Raw genomic sequence first — 20,190 nt, 5'->3', positions numbered from 1 at the left:
AAGATAACTGGAGTGGTGGCATGTTACATAACCTATAATGCTATCATAAGTACTCTACAGAACAATTGAAAATTGAAAGACTTCATCATAATCTAACACACTCAAAGCCGTTTGTGTAGCTGCACTGGATACCGTCTCTCCCCTTCAATAATTGCAAGATCCAACTGTATACTGTAAGACTAGATGCATCATTTCATATCATCCATTGTAACAGGGTAGAATTCTGGTGGTGCTCCTGAGGAAAAGGGCCCCAACTGTCAATTTATCCACTTTGACTGATGGAGTAGTATCAGTGTTTGTAGGTTTCCTTTCAGGATAGGAGAAGGTAGAACTGTCAATCTCATAAAGCAAGCTGCTTCTCACTCAGGACTTTTCACGGGTACCCCTCCCATGGAAGTCTTGAGAAACTCCCAGGCCACTGTCTCTGTTTCCCCTTCTAAAAATCTTCATGAAATAATGTTTTCTTCATACACTACAAAACGATCATATGCCCAATGTCATTAAATCCTGATAGACCTACCCAGATTAATAACATCTGATTATCAAAAGGGACTGAAAAATTCCTCTTGTTTGGTGTGCTCATTGCATTGAAGAGGAATGTGAGTTTTAAACCATTGACCTCAGTGGGCCTAGATCTGCTCTGTCAGGAGTAAAACTGGGCCTATCTCTTTCTCTCTTTTTCTATCTGCTGACTCAGAGGAAAAACTACCCTAGAGTGAATCTCAATAGACCTAAAAAGAATGACAATATGTGCAAAATGTAGAGAAAATAAAGGAGCAACTCCAAATTCAAAATTCATAATCACAAAGCACAGACATGAGGATGCAAAATTAAAATGAAGAAAGCAAAGGAAGAAAGAAACCTCAACCCTGGTGTGTGTAAAAAGCTTAGGGCAAGATTCCCTCTCCAACTGCACCAAGGAACTCTCAATTGTGCATTCCAAACTCGTTCCAGGAGCAGCACCCCCACTGATGTCGGTGGGAGCTCTGCACTCAAAAGCACTGAAGCAATGGCAATAAAGATCCACAGTGTACGAAGGATAAAAAAAAAAAAAACAAAAAAACAGAAACCACTACCAACAAGAAAAACTGCCTAGCGTGGGCATTAAGCAGGGAGTTTCTGCCCTTAGCAACCAGAGCAGGAATGCAGGGTAGACACCAAGCAATGAGCCTGTCTACCTGAGATCTTAAGTCCCCCTAAAATTCAGAGCCTGAGTCAGTGGATGATGAAACAGGAGGCACATTTGAACCACCTGGGGAGCTTTAAAAACATAATAGTACCCCAAACCCACCCCTAGAGATTCTGATTTAATTGGTCTGAGGAGGAGCTGGGGCATTGGTGCCTTTTAAAAGCTTCCCTGGTGATCGTGATGTGCAGCAATGTTGAGATGTGCTGCTCACGTTACGAAGTTGCTCCGAAGGTTTCGTGTCTATGTCACAGAGAGCAGGGTGGTCAGCAGACCTGTGCCTGATCACTGCCTTGGGGGCTCAGGAACGCAGGTGGAACTAAATCTTCATTTATGAAAACTGTAGAGAAAATAAAGTATTGATCTTACTTGAGAGACTTTTATGTTAGTCAATTAAATTAGTACTGTACCTTTCTACTAGTAAAATAAGAGTACCATTACTATATGGAAATATAATGTTCCATAATATTTTTATTGTGAGACAGGGGACGTGTCTTACTGCACTCAAATGTACAGTTTATGCACGACTATAAAGTTAGCTGTAATCCATAAACAGGCGATATAGATCTTAGATATCTCTTTTAAGATCAGTTGGAAGGAAAATTCCTTATTCCTTAGCAACACCATAGGAAGCAGGATTGCCTCCAAGAAAAAAAAAAAAACAAAAATACTTATCTTTCCTAATTATTTCACGTGAAAAGGCAATAGAACATCCCATTATTCTAATATTTGAAGGGGGATAAATGCTTTTCTGATAATTCTCATGTACATCATTTGAGTATTGCAATTGGAAACTGAAAAAATATGTATTTTCATTTTTTTAGTGCTACTCACTGAACTACCCTGCAGCAAGAACCAAGAGCTGTATTTTCCCTGAATCTCACATGCAACAATAGAAAATAACACAATATGTAGGAAGGTTATGTGCTTCCTGGTTTGTTTTGGGGCTGATAGTTTCAAGCACAGTACAAGTAGGCATATTACTTGAGTATTTTCACTTTAGGCTATTTGGAAATGTGTCATTTAAAATGTGGAATCCTGGCATAAGATTTTCACACTGAAATTTTTTTATAACTATCTAAAATGTGTCTTATTTGTGAAAATGCATCTTATTAATCCATTGTGATATAAAATAACAGCTGCTAATATGATTTTAAAGTTTGTAATAAAGTGCATCAAAATGTCTATAGAATGGATCGTGACAGCACAGCCAACAAGCGATATTTCAGGGACTTTTAATGTGTGAGTAAAATGCCAACATGGCAGAAAATGAAAACTCCCAAATGTATCTTTTCTGATTTTGACATTTATTCTCCTAATTCGGACCCCACACCCACTTGTCTCAGGAATTTCTATTGTTAGAAAGGAAGAGGAAGGTGAAGGTCATTGAGGCTAAAGTCAGTACTACAACCCCTGCTGCCAGTCTTTATCAGTTAGCTATTGCTGCAAGAATGCTGTGTAGCAAACCACTCTAGCTCAGTTGCTTAAAATCATTTAATCCAGTGTCTCTGGGTCAGCTAGATTTTGGTTGATCTAGGTTGGGCTTAGACAGGCTTGGCTCCAAGCTGCCGGATAGCTTCATTTCTGATAGGAGGAGTCTTTTGTACTTTTTGGTTCAGTAGTTAACCAAGCCATGTTCTTCTTATAACAGTGGTGCAGGTGCAAGACAGATGAGTGGAAATGCATGAAACATTTCAAAATCTAGGCTTGAATTGGTGCACTGTCTCATCTACCTGCAGTCAACTGGCCAAAACAAACGACATAGCCAAACCTGATATACATGATGGAAGGTCAGAGGAATATACACCGCCACTAATGAGAAGAATTGCACCCACTGACAATGGCAGCTGTTTGGGGTCATCAGGGGTCAGGATTCTTATGTGTAGTTATGGTTTTACTTTTTAAAAATGATTTGATATGCGCAGAAACGTATAGTCTTGTTAGAGATGATATTGTGTAAGAGCACAGTTTCTGGTGCTAGATGGTCAGGGTCAAAATTCCACCTCCCACAACTACTGTCTTTGTAACTTTAAGCAAGTTACTTAATTGCTCTGTTCTTTAGTTTCCTCATCTGGAAATGTGGAAAGCAATAGTACCTAACTAACCGGGTTGTTGGAAGGATGAAATGATTTATATTTGTTTTACCTTAAAAGAGGAATAGGTATCTTTAGCCGGAGTAGTATGTGGCATTCAAGTCTTCCAGAGTTGTTTCTGAAGTTGTCTCTGAAAATATAAACTTCTGGAGGCCAGGAACCATGCCTCCTTTACATACTGTGTAGATTTTCCACTAAATCATCGTATTTGGCAAGTGGCCTAATCTGCTATTTGGGTGATTATGGTGGCTAAGCACAAATAAAAATTGTTTACTTTTCACATCTACTTCCTTTGTCAAAATATGCTGATTGCAACTTCATGACTGCATTCACCTTTCCTTGGGAAACTGAAGCAAATTACATCTAACAAAACAAAAATATGATTCTTTTAAAATATATTTATTTGGCATCTACTGTGGGTAAAGAACCTTACTAGAATAGTGAAGCCCAACAGAAAAGTACATGCTACAGAGAGGTAGTATAAGGGGCATAGGTCTCGATGAACAGAGTGAAGAGCTGTCTTCATTGTATCTGAGTTTATTCATCTGTGGAATGGAAATAATAATGTTACTTATAGAGTTGTGGAGATTAATATATAAAGCACTTATAACATGTTAACCATTATTATTATTAGTGGCAAGATGCCTCATGGCTATGGGAAGAGATGAGAGGGAAGGGTGCACAAAGGACACATTTAAGCTGAAACTTGTTGTCTTCTGAAGATTTGAGCATGCAGAGATGGAAGGAACAAAATGCATCTCTGTCGGGGAGTCAAGTTTTGGTTTAGACAGCCTGGCTTGCATCTTTACTCCATCACTTAATATGTAAACTTTACAAGTTTCTTAATTTCTCTGGCTGACCTATGAGTTTCTGAAAGAGGTGTGTAAACAATCTTCATGTATGTTTGAAGATTTGTCAGTTTCTTAGAATTCTTTCTATTTTTGCTTATGTGTGTTGAGAATCAGGATAGTCTTATCTTTCTCGGTAAACTGTGCTTGTTCTTTTAATATTATGTAATAGTTCTCTTCACACTTAATAATTTTCTAGTCTATCTCATAGTAATATTGTTACAGTGGGCTCATACTAACAATGTTACAGTAGTTTATTTTGGTCAGTATTTCTCTAGCATATCTTTTCCTTCTTCAATATTTATGACCTGTTTTAGTCAGAATTCTTTTTTTTTTTTTTTTATTATACTTTAAGTTCTAGGGTACATGTGCATAACGTGCAGGTTTGTTACATATGTATACTTGTGCCATGTTGGTGTGCTGCACCCATTAACTCGTCAGCACCCATCAATTCGTCATTTATATCAGGTATAACTCCCAATGCAATCCCTCCCCCCGCCCCCTCCCCATGATAGGCCCCAATGTGTGATGTTCCCCTTCCCGAGTCCACGTGATCTCATTGTTCAGTTTCCACCTATGAGTGAGAACATGCGGTGTTTGGTTTTCTCTTCTTGTGATAGTTTGCTAAGAATGATGGTTTCCAGCTGCATCCATGTCCCTACAAAGGACGCAAACTCATCCTTTTTTATGGCTGCATAGTATTCCATGGTGTATGTGTGCCACGTTTTCTTAATCCAGTCTGTCACAGATGGACATTTGGGTTGATTCCAAGTCTTTGCTATTGTGAATAGTGCCGCAATGAACATACGTGTGCATGTGTCTTTATAGCAGCATGATTAATAATCCTTTGGGTATATACCCAGTAGTGGGATGGCTGGGTCATATGGTACATCTAGTTCTAGATCCTTGAGGAATCGCCATACTGTTTTCCATAATGGTTGAACTAGTTTACAATCCCACCAACAGTGTAAAAGTGTTCCTATTTCTCCACATCCTCTCCAGCACCTGTTGTTTCCTGACTTTTTAATGATTGCCATTCTAACTGGTGTGAGATGGTATCTCATTGTGGTTTTGATTTGCATTTCTCTGATGGCCAGTGATGATGAGCATTTTTTCATGTGTCTGTTGGCTGTATGAATGTCTTCTTTTGAGAAATGTCTGTTCATATCCTTCACCCACTTTTTGATGGGGTTGTTTGTTTTTTTCTTGTAAATTTGTTTGAGTTCTTTGTAGATTCTGGATATTAGCCCTTTGTCAGATGAGTAGATTGCAAAAATTTTCTCCCATTCTGTAGGTTGCCTGTTCACTCTGATGGTAGTTTCTTTTGCTGTGCAGAAGCTCTTTAGTTTAATCATATCCCATTTGTCAATTTTGGCTTTTGTTGCCGTTGCTTTTGGTGTTTTAGACATGAAGTCCTTGCCCATGCCTATGTCCTGAATGGTACTACCTAGGTTTTCTTCTAGGGTTTTTATGGTATTAGGTCTAACATTTAAGTCTCTAATCCATCTTGAATTAATTTTTGTATAAGGAGTAAGGAAAGGATCCAGTTTCAGCTTTCTACTTATGGCTAGCCAATTTTCCCAGCACCATTTATTAAATAGGGAATCCTTTCCCCATTTCTTGTTTCTCTCAGGTTTGTCAAAGATCAGATGGCTGTAGATGTGTGGTATTAATTCTGAGGACTCTGTTCTGTTCCATTGGTCTATATCTCTGTTTTGGTACCAGTACCATGCTGTTTTGGTTACTGTAGCCTTGTAGTATAGTTTGAAGTCAGGTAGCATGATGCCTCCAGCTTTGTTCTTTGGACTTAGGATTGTCTTGGCAATGCGGGCTCTTTTTTGGTTCCATATGAACTTTAAAGCCGTTTTTTCCAGTTCTGTGAAGAAACTCATTGGTAGCTTGATGGGGATGACATTGAATCTATAAATAACCTTGGGCAGTATGGCCATTTTCACGATATTGATTCTTCCTATCCATGAGCATGGTATGTTCTTCCATTTGTTAGTGTCCTCTTTTATTTCACTGAGCAGTGGTTTGTAGTTCTCCTTGAAGAGGTCCTTTACATCCCTTGTAAGTTGGATTCCTAGGTATTTTATTCTCTTTGAAGCAATTGTGAATGGAAGTTCATTCCTGATTTGGCTCTCTGCTTGTCTGTTACTGGTGTATAACAATGCTTGTGATTTTTGCACATTAATTTTGTATCCTGAGACTTTGGTGAAGTTGCTTATCAGCTTAAGGAGATTTTGGGCTGAGACAATGGGGTTTTCTAAATATACAATCATGTCATCTGCAAACAGGGACAATTTGACTTCTTCTTTTCCTAACTGGATACCCTTGATTTCTTTCTCTTGCCTGATTGCCCTAGCCAGAACTTCCAACACTATGTTGAATAGGAGTGGTGAGAGAGGGCATCCCTGTCTTCTGCCAGTTTTCAAAGGGAATTTTTCCAGTTTTTGCCCATTCATTATGATATTGGCTGTGGGTTTGTCATAAATAGCTCTTATTATTTTGAGGTACGTTCCATCAATACCGAATTTATTGAGCGTTTTTAGCATGAAGGGCTGTTGAATTTTGTCAAAAGCCTTTTCTGCATCTATTGAGATAATCATGTGGTTCTTGTCTTTGGTTCTGTTTATATGCTGGATTATGTTTATTGATTTGCGAATGTTGAACCAGCCTTGCATCCCAGGGATGAAGCCCACTTGATCATGGTGGAGAAGCTTTTTGATGTGCTGCTGAATCCAGTTTGCCAGTATTTTATTGAGGATTTTTGCATCGATGTTCATCAGGGATATTGGTCTAAAATTTTCTTTTTTTGTTGTGTCTCTGCCAGGCTTTGGTATCAGGATGATGTTGGCCTCATAAAATGAGTTAGGGAGGATTCCCTCTTTTTCCATTGATTGGAATAGTTTCAGAAGGAATGGTACCACCTCCTCTTTGTACCTCTGGTAGAATTCAGCTGTGAATCCATCTGGTCCTGGACTTTTTTTGGTTGGTAGGCTATTAATTATTGTGACAATTTCAGAGCCTGCTATTGGTCTATTCAGGGATTCAACTTCTTCCTGGTTTAGTCTTGGGAGAATGTAAGTGCCCAGGAAATTATCCATTTCTTCTAGATTTTCTAGTTGATTTGCATAGAGGTGTTTATAGTATTATCTGATGGTAGTTTGTATTTCTGTGGGGTCGTTGGTGATATCCCCTTTATCATTTTTTATTGCGTCTATTTGATTCTTCTCTCTTTTCTTCTTTATTAGTCTTGCTAGCGGTCTGTCAATTTTCCTGATTTTTTCAAAAAACCAACTCCTGGATTCATTGATTTTTTGGAGGGTTTCTTTGTGTCTCTATCTCCTTCAGTTCTGCTCTGGTCTTAGTTATTTCTTGCCTTCTGCTAGCTTTTGAATGTGTTTGCTCTTGCTTCTCTAGTTCTTTTAATTGTGATGTTAGAGTGTCAATTTTAGATCTTTCCTGCTTTCTCCTGTGGGCATTTAGTGCTATAAAGTTCCCTCTACACACTGCTTTAAATGTGTCCCAGAGATTCTGGTATGTTGTATCTTTGTTCTCATTGGTTTCAAAGAACATCTTTATTTCTGTCTTCATTTCGTTATGTACCCAGTAGTCATTCAGGAGCAGGTTGTTCAGTTTCCATGTAGTTGAGCAGTTTTGATTGAGTTTCTTAGTCCTGAGTTCTAGTTTGATTGCACAGTGGTCTGAGAGACAGTTTGTTATAATTTCTGTTCTTTTCCATTTGCTGAGGAGTGCTTTACTTCCAATTATGTGGTCAATTTTGGAATAAGTGCGATATGGTGCTGAGAAGAATGTATAGTCTGTTGACTTGGGTTGGAGAGTTCTATAGATGTCTATTAGGTCCGCTTGGTGCAGAGATGAGTTCAATTCCTGGATATCCTTGTTAACTTTCTGTCTCGTTGATCTGTCTAATGTTGACAGTGGAATGTTGAAGTCTCCCATCATTATTGTATGGGAGTCTAAGTCTCTTTGTAAGTCTCTAAGGACTTGCTTTATGAATCTGGGTGCTCCTGTATTGGGTGCATATATATTTAGGATAGTTAGCTCTTCCTGTTGAATTGATCCCTTTACCTTTATGTAATGGCCTTCTTTGTCTCTTTTGATCTTTGATGGTTTAAAGTGTGTTTTATCAGAGACTAGGATTGCAATACCTGCTTTTTTTTGTTCTCCATTTGCTTGGTAGCTCTTCCTCCTTCCCTTTATTTTGAGCCTATGTATGTTTCTGCATGTGAGATGGGTCTCCTGAATACAGCAGACTGATGGGTCTTGACTCTTTATCCAGTTTGCCAGTCTGTGTCTTTTAATTGGAGCATTTAGTCCATTAACATTTAATGTTAATATTGTTATGTGTGAACTTGATCCTGCCATTATGATATTAACTGGTTTTTTTGCTTGTTAGTTGATGCAGTTTCTTCCTAGCCTCGATGGTCTTTACATTTTGGCGTGTTTTTGCAATGGCTGGTACCAGTTGTTCCTTTCCATGTTTAGGGCTTCCTTCAGGGTCTCTTGTAAGGCCGGCCTGGTGGTGACAAAATCTCTAAGCATTTGCTTATCTGTAAAGGATTTTATTTCTCCTTCACTGATGAAAGTTAGTTTGGCTGGATATGAAATTCTGGGTTTAAAATTCTTTTCTTTAAGAATGTTGAATATTGGCCCCCACTGTCTTCTGGCTTGTATAGTTTCTGCCGAGAGGTCTGCTGTCAGTCTGATGGGCTTCCCTTTGTGGGTAACCCGACCTTTCTCTCTGGCTGCCCTTAAGATTTTTTCCTTCATTTCAACTTTGGTGAATCTGGCAATTATGTGTCTTAGAGTTGCTCTTCTCGAGGAGTATCTTTGTGGCGTTCTCTGTATTTCCTGAATTTGAATGTTGGCCTGCCCTACTAGGTTGGGGAAGTTCTCCTGGATGATATCCTGAAGAGTGTTTTCCAACTTGGTTCCATTTCTCCCCCTCACTTTCAGGCACCCCAATCAGACGTAGATTTGCTCTTTTTACATAATCCCATACTTCTTGCAGGCTTTGTTCATTTCTTTTTCTTCTTTTTTCTTTTGGTTTCTCTTCTTGCTTCATTTCATTCATTTGATCCTCAACCGCTGATACTCTTTCTTCCAGTTGATCAAGTCGGTTACTGAAGCTTGTGGATTTGTCACGTATTTCTCGTGTCATGGTTTTCATCTCTGTCATTTCATTTATGACCTTCTCTGCATTAATTATTCTAGCTATCAATTCTTCCATTCTTTTTTCAGGATTTTTAGTTTCTTTGTGCTGGGTACGTAATTCCTCCTTTAGCTCTGAGAAGTTTGATGGACTGAAGCCTTCTTCTCTCATCTCGTCAAAGTCATTCTCTGACCAGCTTTGATCCGTTGCTGGCGATGAGCTGCGCTCCTTTGCAGGGGGAGATGCGCTCTTATTTTTTGAATTTCCAGCTTTTCTGCCCTGCTTCTTCCCCATCTTTGTGGTTTTATCTGCCTCTGGTCTTTGATGATGGTGATGTACCGATGGGGTTTTGGTATAGGTGTTCTTCCTGTTTGATAGTTTTCCTTCTAATAGTCAGGACCCTCAGCTGTAGGTCTGTTGGAGATTGCTTGAGGTCCACTCCAGACCCTGTTTGCCTGGGTATCAGCAGCAGAGGTTGCAGAAGACAGAATATTGCTGAACAGCGAGTGTACCTGTCTGATTCTTACTTTGGAAGCTTCCTCTCAGGGGTGTACTCCACCCTGTGAGGTGTGGGGTGTCAGACTGCCCCTGGTGGGGGATGTCTCCCAGTTAGGCTACTCAGGGGTCAGGGACCCACTTGAGCAGGCAGTCTGTCCCTTCTCAGATCTCAACCTCCGTGTTGGGAGATCCACTGCTGTCTTCAAAGCTGTCAGACAGAGTCGTTCGCGTCTGCACAGGCCTCTGCTGCTTACCCTCTTGTTTTTTAGCTGTGCCCTGTCCCCAGAGGTGGAGTCTACAGAGACAGGCAGGTTTCCTTGAGCTGCTGTGAGCTCCACCCAGTTGGAGCTTCCCAGCGGCTTTGTTTACCTACTTAAGCCTCAGCAATGGCGGGCGCCCCTCCCCCAGCCTCGCTGCTGCCTTGTGGTTGGATCGCAGACTGCTGTGCTAGCAATGAGGGAGGCTCCGTGGCCTTGGGACCCTCCCGGCCAGGTGTGGGTATAATCTCTTGGTGTGCCCGTTTGCTTAAAGCGCAGTATTGGGGTGGGAATTACCCGATTTTCCAGGTGTTGTGTGTCTCAGTTCGCCTGGCTAGGAAAAGGGATTCCCTTCCCCCTTGTGCTTCCCAGGTGAGGCGATGCCTCGCCTTGCTTCAGCTCTCGCTGGTCAGGCTGCAGCAGCTGACCAGCACCGATTGTCCGGCACTCCCCAGTGAGATGACCCCAGTACCTCAGTTGAAAATGCAGAAATCACCAGTCTTCTGTGTCGCTCGCGCCGGGAGTTGGAGACTGGAGGTGTTCCTATTCGGCCATCTTGCTCCGCCGCCTAGTCAGAGTTCTCTAGAGAGACAGAAGGGATAGAATATATAGAGAGATTTTGAAAATGGATTTAGAAAATTTACTCACTTGATTATGGAGGCTAAGAAGTCACACAATAGGCTGTCTGCAAACTGGAGAACCAGGATAGCTGATACTACAGCTCATTCAAAGTCCAGATGCCTCAGAACCAAGAAAGCCAATTGTGTAATTCTCACTGTGAGACCAAAGGCTTGAGAACTGGAGAGTCACTGCAGTCCAAAGGTCAGAGAACCTAGAGTTCTGACATCCAAGAGCAGGAGAAGAAGGGTGCACAGGTTTGGAAGAGAAGATAAGAATTCACCCTTCCTCTACCTTTTTGCTTTATCTAGGCCGTCAGCTGTTTGGACGGTTTCGCCCATGTTAGAGACAAATCTTCCCCACTGAGTCCCGGAAGTCATATGCCAGTCTCTTCTGGAAACACCCTCACAGACACACCTGGGGCAGTGCAATCATTCTAATCGTAGGTAAGACCACCTGAGTTTCCTTTTCAGCAGCAGAGGGATGGGTTCAGTGCCTACTGAAATATTGAGAATAAATAATGCTTTGCCAGCTATCTGAGCATCCCTCTGTCCAGTCAAGTTGATAACCATACCAACCATCCCACAACTTTTCGGTATAATCATGTTTTAGGTATGTCTATCAGAAACAATATGACAATATTTGTATTTTTTTGTTTATGTTTATTGAAGCTTATAGGTGGACGTATTTCTCCTTGTATTTTATGTTTTATATTTCTGTTTATTATTTTTGCTTTTTCTCCCCCACTTTTGCTGGTTTCCTTACTCCTTTAAAATCTTATTTTATTTTTACATTTTAAAAATATAAAACTGAATTTAAAAGGTTAAATTTGTCTATTGAACAAGAGGTTTTAAAAATTATTTCTTAAAAAAGGTTAGAGTTTATACTTCAATGAGAAAAAAATTGTTAAAGTTTGAGGATAATATCTTTATGCTTCTCTTAAACATTAAATTTACAAGGACTTTTAGAATCCTTTACATTAAGTCACACTCATGACTTCCAAAGTATGGTCCTCTCATATTTTTGTTCCACACTTAAGCTATTATTATGATTGTTACTGCTATAATTATTATTTATTTTATTGTTGTTCTTACAGCCAATGCTTATTTACAGTTAACCACATTTAATTGTTTAAGTTATTTGTTCTCTATTACTTCCTGTATTCTACTGCTTCTTCTGAGTTCAATTTCTTTTCTTGGTGAAGTAAATGATTTACTAGTGCTTATAATGAGGTTCTGACCCTTAGTAGGTATTTTCATGATATAAACTTTATTTTCTGAAAATGATTTTGCACTCAAGCTTTAATACTACTTTATCTGCATATGGAATTCTAAGTTGATAGTTATTTTCCTTTAGCACTTTGGAATTATTACTGTTATCTTTTGAACATATTATTATAGACAAGAAATAGATGATTTCTGAAACAATTAGTCATTTCTCTCTGGTTGCTTTTATAGTTTCTAATTTTCTATTGAGAGTCTATTCATTTCTTTATTGTGTTTATGTTTTTCCTTTAAATCCTTGAACATACCTATACTAGTTATTTGAAAGCCCTCTGTAAATTGCATTATTTCTTTCATTTTAGCCTGTGTATTGTCCAATTTTTCTTCTAATTATGAGTCAAATGTTGTTACTTCACCGGGCTAGTACTTTTTGATGGCATGCTGGACATTGTCAATCCAACATTCTTGAATGTTTGGATTTTGTCCTCTTAATTCTGGAGTCTTGAGGATTTGTTTGTTTGGTTGGTTGGTTGGTTGGTTTTATTTTTCTCCCTGGAATGTAGTTAATTTACCCGCAGGTCACCTCGATACATTCAAAGCTTGTTCTAAAATTTGTGAGAAAAGATTTAGAGTAGCATTTTGCCTAGGGTTAAAATAACCCTGTTCCCAAGGGTTAGACTTTCTAGAATCTTTACTGAATCCCTAGGATGCTCAGTTAAGCCTTTCAACCCTCACTGGTTAGAACCAAAACATTTCCCAGTCCTGTGTGAGTTACAGAATGTTCTTTTCTGAGTAGTTTTTCTGTGCCCAGTCTCATGGTGTTTAATCCTGATTTAATCCTGGATTAAACACCTGAACATGTGTAACTTAGTATTTGATCAAAGATTCACGGGGACCTGTATGCCAGAGGCCAGATATTCAGGCCTAAAGCCATTATTGCTTTAGGACAAATAGTTATATCGATTGCTTGTTTTGGGATTTCTTCACTGTTTATGATATCTATATTTATATTTATACCTCATACCTGCATGTAGCACAGCTTTGAAGTAATAATTCCTCTTTGGAGAAATTTTTTCCCATCGGGGACTCTGAGCAGAAGACAAACTTTCTATTGGATTAGTAAATGGAAATTTTCTAATCTCTTTTTCCCCAAATAAATCATTTTTAGAGTTCTGCGTTCCAGTTCCTCAACTTGTATGTGTTCAAGGCTATGTGTCCTATCACCAAGTGAGTTCTGATACTTCCTGGGCTGGTGATGACACTGACTTGACGTTAAGGCTCTTAGATCCTTCTTGTTTCTAGACCCTTAGTGATTTATTTTCTAAAAACAAACAATCAAACAAACAAAAAAAATTGGCTATTGTACTTAAAATATACTATTGTTTATCAAACATTTCTCTGTGTTTGGTGTGGATACTGGAAGATAGCAAGACAGACTGGTCAGTTCAATCTATTAAGTAGTTGTAAGTTTATACTTAGTATAAAATGAAATAATAATATATGCTTCATGGTGTTGTCATGAGGATTGAGCAAGTTAATATATGTAAAACACTTATAACAACATCTGTTCTAATAGAAGTATTAATTACTATTATATTATTGTCATCCTTGATTTTTTTTACAATCTTCATCTGTAAAAGGAAATGGTGGTACTGGTACATTAATTCATGTTACAGTGATTTGTAAAAGAGGTAATGATGCATACTTCACAGGTTTTGATGCGGTATGAGTGAAGTGACACATTTAGGATCAAAGACACAAATGAGTGAGATCCTTATGTAACTATAGAGAAAAACGTGTTGTCTAGTATGCTGAAACAAAGAGTTCAAGAAATGGAATAATTGAAGTTGATTCTGGAAAGCTGGATTGCACATTGAGTTCCAAGCCATGGAGTTTGGATTTTATTAAGCAGGCAATGAAAAGCCATGGGAAAATTAAAACCTGATTAGGATTGATCCCTAAGAAGATTAATCTGGGAATCAAGTTTAAGATGAACTGGACCAAAGACAAGGTAGAAACCAGGAGACTAGTTAGCGCGTATAATAAGAGTGCAAGTGAAAAATAATGCAGGCACAAATCACAAGGTTTGGGCCAATAACAAGGGAGAAAATTGAACATATCTAGAGACATTGTGTATACATTAGGAACGTTTGTGGCTAGAAAAGATAAGACTTGGCAACTGACTGGAATGGGATCGATGACGGGGTGATGTATACACAATTGCATTAATTCAACAAACATTTGATGAACTTTCACAGCTGGAACAAGCTGGCCACAATAAATAGTAATAGTAATAATAATAATAATATAATAATAATGATAATAATAATGATATAGCAGATTATAATGGCTACAAGTTCTTGGACGTTCTTCCAATTGGGTGCTGAGGTCCAATTCCCTTCTCCATGAATCTAGGCTGGCCTTCAAGTATCAGCTGTAAACAACAGAATGTTGTGTAAGTGAAGCTGTATGACTTCTAACTAGGTGAGGAAAGGTGGCACTTTCCACCTGAGTCTCTCAGAACTTTCACTTTTGGGCTACTCCTTCTCAGAATTTAGCCTCCATGCTGTGAGAAGTGCAAATGGCATGGAAAATGCCACGTGTAGAGATTGACAGCCCCAGAATGAAGTGCCTGCCTTGTGAATGAGCCATCCAGGATATAGCACCCAGTTGAGATGACTTCTGTCCTCTTTCCAATTACACCTGCATGACAGACAGACTCCAAGAGAGAGCCACCCAGTAGAATCCTTTCCACAAAATCATGAACAAAATAAAATGGTTCTTTTAAGCCATTAAGTTTTGGGCTAATTTGTCATGCAGCAATAGAAAACCAGAACAAATACTCAACATGCTTTAAATGCTTACTATGTACTATTTACTGTCATAAACACGTTATCTGTATTACCTCAACTAATCTTCTCAATAATCTTATTGCCCTTACTCTTAATTTAAAGCTCAGGAAACTGAAAATTGCATATCTTACTCATAATTGTTCAGGTAGGATGTGGTATAGTTAGAGTTGGAAAGGGATCCGGAGACTATACTCTTAGCCACTATGGTTGTTTCAGGCTGCATTCTTCCAGAAGCCAGATCTGAGACAAGGAAGGATTCAAATGCAGGAAGTATATTTGTAAGTTGATTCCAGTAAACACCAGTAGGTTTGTGAAGAAGTGAAACAGGGAAGGGAAGGAAGTCAATAATAAATTAGTTATTGAGTAAGTTGACCACTGCAGGCAACTGGAGCATGGACATGCCGGGGAACTTTGAACAACAGTGCAGAACATGCTTTAGAGTTATCTCAACTGACGAGTAAAGGAGCTGGAGTACTTGTCATCCTCTATAATTGGTTTCCAACTGGAAGCAGCAGTTGAGAGCTGCTTCCAGGGTTATTAAGTCTCTGACACTTCTGGCTTGACCTGAACATGGGTGGCATATAGTCCCATGACTGGAAAAGAGCCGCCAGGCAGAGAGTCACAGGTGTTTGCAGTAAGCAGTCTTCCCATGTGTAGCTGGGAATGCCTGAGAGTATATGGGAGGAACAATGACAGCATCTGTCTACAATGCTGTTATACTCAAGCTCCTCTGGCCACACAGATATGAATTATAAAACATAAATAACACAGAAAAAGGTGAAAATAACACACAAAAGGGCCTGTTTCCTAAAGTGCTTTCGTTTGAGAAAATATGTGAGTGTATCTGCATGTGTGTCTGTGGGTATAAAAGCAAATTTACTTAGAATTTGTAAAAGTAAAGTCAAGGGAATAATGAGCTACTGTACTACGTCAGAGATGATCGAGGAGAGAAATAAAATTACCCTCTCTACTTCTGTTGCATGATCTCTTTCCATTCATCAGCTTATTTGTGGCCAACTGTGGTCAAGAGAAAAAGTGAATATTTATTCTATGGTGCATTTATTTGACACTCATATTCACTTACATCCACCTAAGTAAAACTGGAGTAGGAAACGGAATGTACCAGCTGCCTGGTGCATCTTCACAAAGTGCTAAAGCCCCAAAAGTAACACTAGGGAAATAAATTTAGAAGCTCTCAATCATTGTGAAAATCATGCCAATTTTGTCTTTTTATCTATCTCTATTTCCTTTATATCATAACATAATAACCTGTGAAATACATGCTCTTTATAATTATTTATTTTTTCCCACTTTAAGTACATTTCAGGATCAGGAGGAGTTGCTGTGTGAGATTAGAACAAAGAAAGATTACATTAATTTTATCACTAATGATTTATGGTTTGGGGCAGAGTTTCTAAGTTTTAGAACTGGAGTATGAGAATGATAGCTAAAGACAGTAGTTAAGTGACTATCTGGGTGGTATTTATTCATCCTTGCCACAATTACATTAATTGTGGAGTAGCAATATTAGGGTCAAAGGGAAGACAATGTGGTTAAACATGTTAACTGTGATAATTATAATTCCAGACCTTAAAAATTAATAGATGACAAGCTTAATGGAAATAACAGTCTCTGTCTTTCCATTTACTTTCAGTTTGCTATTCCCCTACATACATTTATAAACTTGATAACCTGTGTGTATTCAGCTCCTTGATTGGAAATTCTGTATCTCATGATTTGCCTGTTTGGAGCACATCTCCACATGCCCTTTTCCATGGGTAAACAATTTTTTAAAATCACTTCCACCTAGTGGAATGGAGAACAAATGACTAAGGTAGCATAAATGATATGATTGAAGTACATGGACCAAGTCAAAATGTATTAGGTGAGATGAAGGAAATTTTGGAGGTTTTAGTGAGTTTGGGAAAATGGGAAAGTTCCTGGACAAGGTCTAGTGGACATGGCAGCAAAAGAAAATGGAAAAATGAAGTAGAACAAGAGTGAATCTTGGACATTTTTCAGAGGCAAATACATATGCTTGTTTTTAATCCAAAAGGCCAAATGTTTCCTCTTCTCGGGTTGGGCCATATGCTTAATACACTATGAAAAAGACCAGAGTAAAGAGTATTAACTTCAAGGTCAGAAGAATCTATTACTGATTCCATCACAAACTGGCTGTGTGACCTTGGGCAAATCATATCACAGCCCTGGGCCTCAACCAAAACAAAGAAAACAAAACCACAAGGGGTATGTGGAGTCTTTAAAATTCTTTCCAGCATTATGGATCTATAAAATGTTACTTAACAGAAGCTCCGCCTGGAAAGGAATTAAATCCTAAAGGAAAATAGCTTTTGTAATCGTATCTGAACATTTAATTCGTCATTTGCTTTATGACATATGCATGAGGCTTGTTTAAAATAACTTTACAAGGTTAATTACCAGTGCAGAATAGGACGATTGTGTTGGTAGTACAATATTTTGTTAGGCAAGTGTGACAACATTGCAAAGTGGATCAGCTGCATGACTGTTTGTGATTTGGCGTCCCCTTAGTTTGAAGTGGCCACAGTCCTAAACATGTGATTCCCCAATCCCCCACATCTATGGATGAAATGTGTTCCATAAAATTTAACTAAAAGTAAAGCCTATTGACAATTTTTGAACTTTCAAGGAAGATATATCAAGGGCAGCAAAACAGGGAACAAAGTTTTCCAGTAACTATGGTGCTACATAAATGGCAGCCTGTTAGTGCTTTCTAAGGAGTCGTTATTTTATTCAACTACTGGCAAAATGCTTGTCCCAGACGAAGAGAGATACTTGAATTGGTTAGGGCGTAATGTTGAAAAGTATCAATTTGTTGTTTAAATACTTACAATGATTCCTTACCTTGTAATAAAATTCATTTCTTAAAAGTATCTCTGTAAACTCACTTTTTGAATAACCCACAAACAGCACCTTAATATATAAGGAGGGATGATTTTCAATCACAATTACCTGGGATTTGTATACCTAATGTCAATTTTTGCTTGCAGAGGGAAATTTGCAGGGTAAGAAAATATAAGCACCTACCACAATAAACATACTATTTTCCCAGGAACATTTTACTTCTCTCTTCTCTTGGGAGAATAAAACCTTCAGTTTTATATCAGTTGAATTGTCAGTTGAAGGAGTATGGAATATATGACATAAAGAAGAAATGCCAATTTTTCTGAGATTGTTAACAACAGTGAATATCATATTTATTTTTATTACAAATTATCGTTTCTCACATGTATGACCCTAAATAAAATGAGTTAGCATAGAAGAAGGGCATTTATGTCAGTACAAACATACTAACTCATATACTTTGTTATAGTGTAATGTTGGTTATTCAAATCATTGGTAGAAGGCCTTTTTTTTTTTTTTTTTTTAAATGGAGTCTTGCTTTGTTACCCAGGCTGGAGTGCAGTGGTGCGATCTTGGCTCACTGCAACCTCTGCCTCCCGGGTTCAAGCGATTCTTCTGCCTCAGCCTCCCGAGTAGCTGGGACTACAGGCACCCGCCACCACGCCCAGCTAATTTTTGTAATTTTAGTAGAGACAGGGTTTCACCATGTTGGCCAGGCTGGTCTTGAACTCCTGACCTTGTGATCTGCCCGCCTCAGCCTCCCAAAGTGCTGGGATCACAGGTGTGAGCCACTGCGCTTAGCTCTGTAGAAGGCATTAATCTACCTTTTTGCAATGTAAAATGCAACAACTAAACTGTTTCATGATTTAGATAAAGAGTTTAATCTCTGTGGCCTTTCCAGAAATATTTCTAGTTAGAAAAGTAACATGGCTGATGGGTACAAAAACCTCCTGGAAGCCGTTTTAGCTTAGAAACTTGTCAAGGTCATTCTGACCTAGACTAGAGGGATGCATCGTTTATTCTCACCAAAAAGTGACCTGGTTAAGTGAGGTCAATGTTATTCTCATTTGTGCAGCTGCAGGGATATTGTTTTATGTGTGCTGTGTACACTCTGCTATTGTAGTAAGACGTGGCTAATAATTTGAAACCTTATGTCAGCTGTTGACTGTAAAGAAAACTTGATAAAATATATAAGGTAGGAGGAAGAAAGTAACTGGCTAGATAAAGTCAATGGGAACAGGGAAAGCTGCATTTTATCTTTATTCTGTAAGATACGCTTAAGCCTATGTCTGTTTTGACTAATTGTTTCTTAAAGTTTGTGCTAAAACATCTTTGATACCAAAACTTGTAAGTTGACTGTCATGGAAAAAAGGAGGAAGTAAAAATTAAACCAGAACTCTGGTCCAAACTGCAGTGATATTGTTTTTTCTTTTTTTCGAACACAGGAGTAGAAAGGAATTGGGACAGACTCTTAGAAAATTACCCACACTAGTTTGAATGAAATATTTTCCACCTTTAGACTCATGGTTCAATTCCTTACAATCTTAATTCCTTCCAAATGTGACTATGTCAGCAGACTAAAATGAAAAAGAGAACTGACATGGTTACGGATAATACGTATTTTTTACTAACTGCAAAGAATCCCACCTTTTATTGTACCAAAATTTGTTTAACAATCCACTGTCACTGGATATTGAGATTATCCTCCTACCCCAATTTTTTGTTAATATTAATGTGATATTTTAATATCTTTATTGAATAAATACATAGTTCAAGGAATGATATAGTCCAGCTTCTTGCCTGTGTGGGCTATATCAAAAGACTTCCTTCCTTGACCTCTGATTTCTGGGTGGGTTCAGCAAGGGTGGGTGGAAACACTGGTCAAGGTCAAAGGAAGAGAAGGGGAGGATTGGTGAGTATTTTCTCTAGGCTCCTTTCCTGTAGGCTTACCTTGGACTGGCTATGTCCTTTGACTCAGATTACAGCTTCTACCAAGGTGGTCACCTCATGGGACTGTTCTCCCATGTTCTGTAACTGCTCCCTCCTCTCTGTTCTTCAGGTCTAGGGGTGATAGTAGCTCTGCTGTTGCCACTTGCTGGCTACTGACAGTTTCCCTACACCATTTACTAAATCCTCCTCAAATGGTTCTCATTTGAGTGTGCAATCTGTGTCCTGCTGGGACACTGACTGACACATACACTAAAGTGTTAACAGTGTGGGCTACATGGTACCACTGAAGTGTGAGAAGTGAGTTTCCCAACACAACCCAACATTTTGCTCCTTCGTATGTTTTGTGTATGATGATGATGATGTGGTGGTGGTGGTGATATTTTTGCCTCTACAAATACATATTCTTAGAAGTATTTCTCACAAATGTACCAAGTGTTGATTCAGTGGAAATATATTCTGAAATAGGAAGTTAAAAAGTATAAAACAGTATGTGTGATACTGTTTTTTGTTGAAACTACAGAATACATGTAAGCATTTCTGAGAAGGTGGATTGTTAGAGCCAAATTTTCTTCTTTGCTTTTTTCACATGCTCTACACTCTCTA

The sequence above is a fragment of the Piliocolobus tephrosceles genome, chromosome 2, assembly GCF_002776525.5.
Source record: "Piliocolobus tephrosceles isolate RC106 chromosome 2, ASM277652v3, whole genome shotgun sequence".
In the NCBI taxonomy this organism is placed as follows: Eukaryota; Metazoa; Chordata; class Mammalia; order Primates; family Cercopithecidae; genus Piliocolobus; species Piliocolobus tephrosceles.
Note: the sequence above shows the minus strand (reverse complement) of the source record.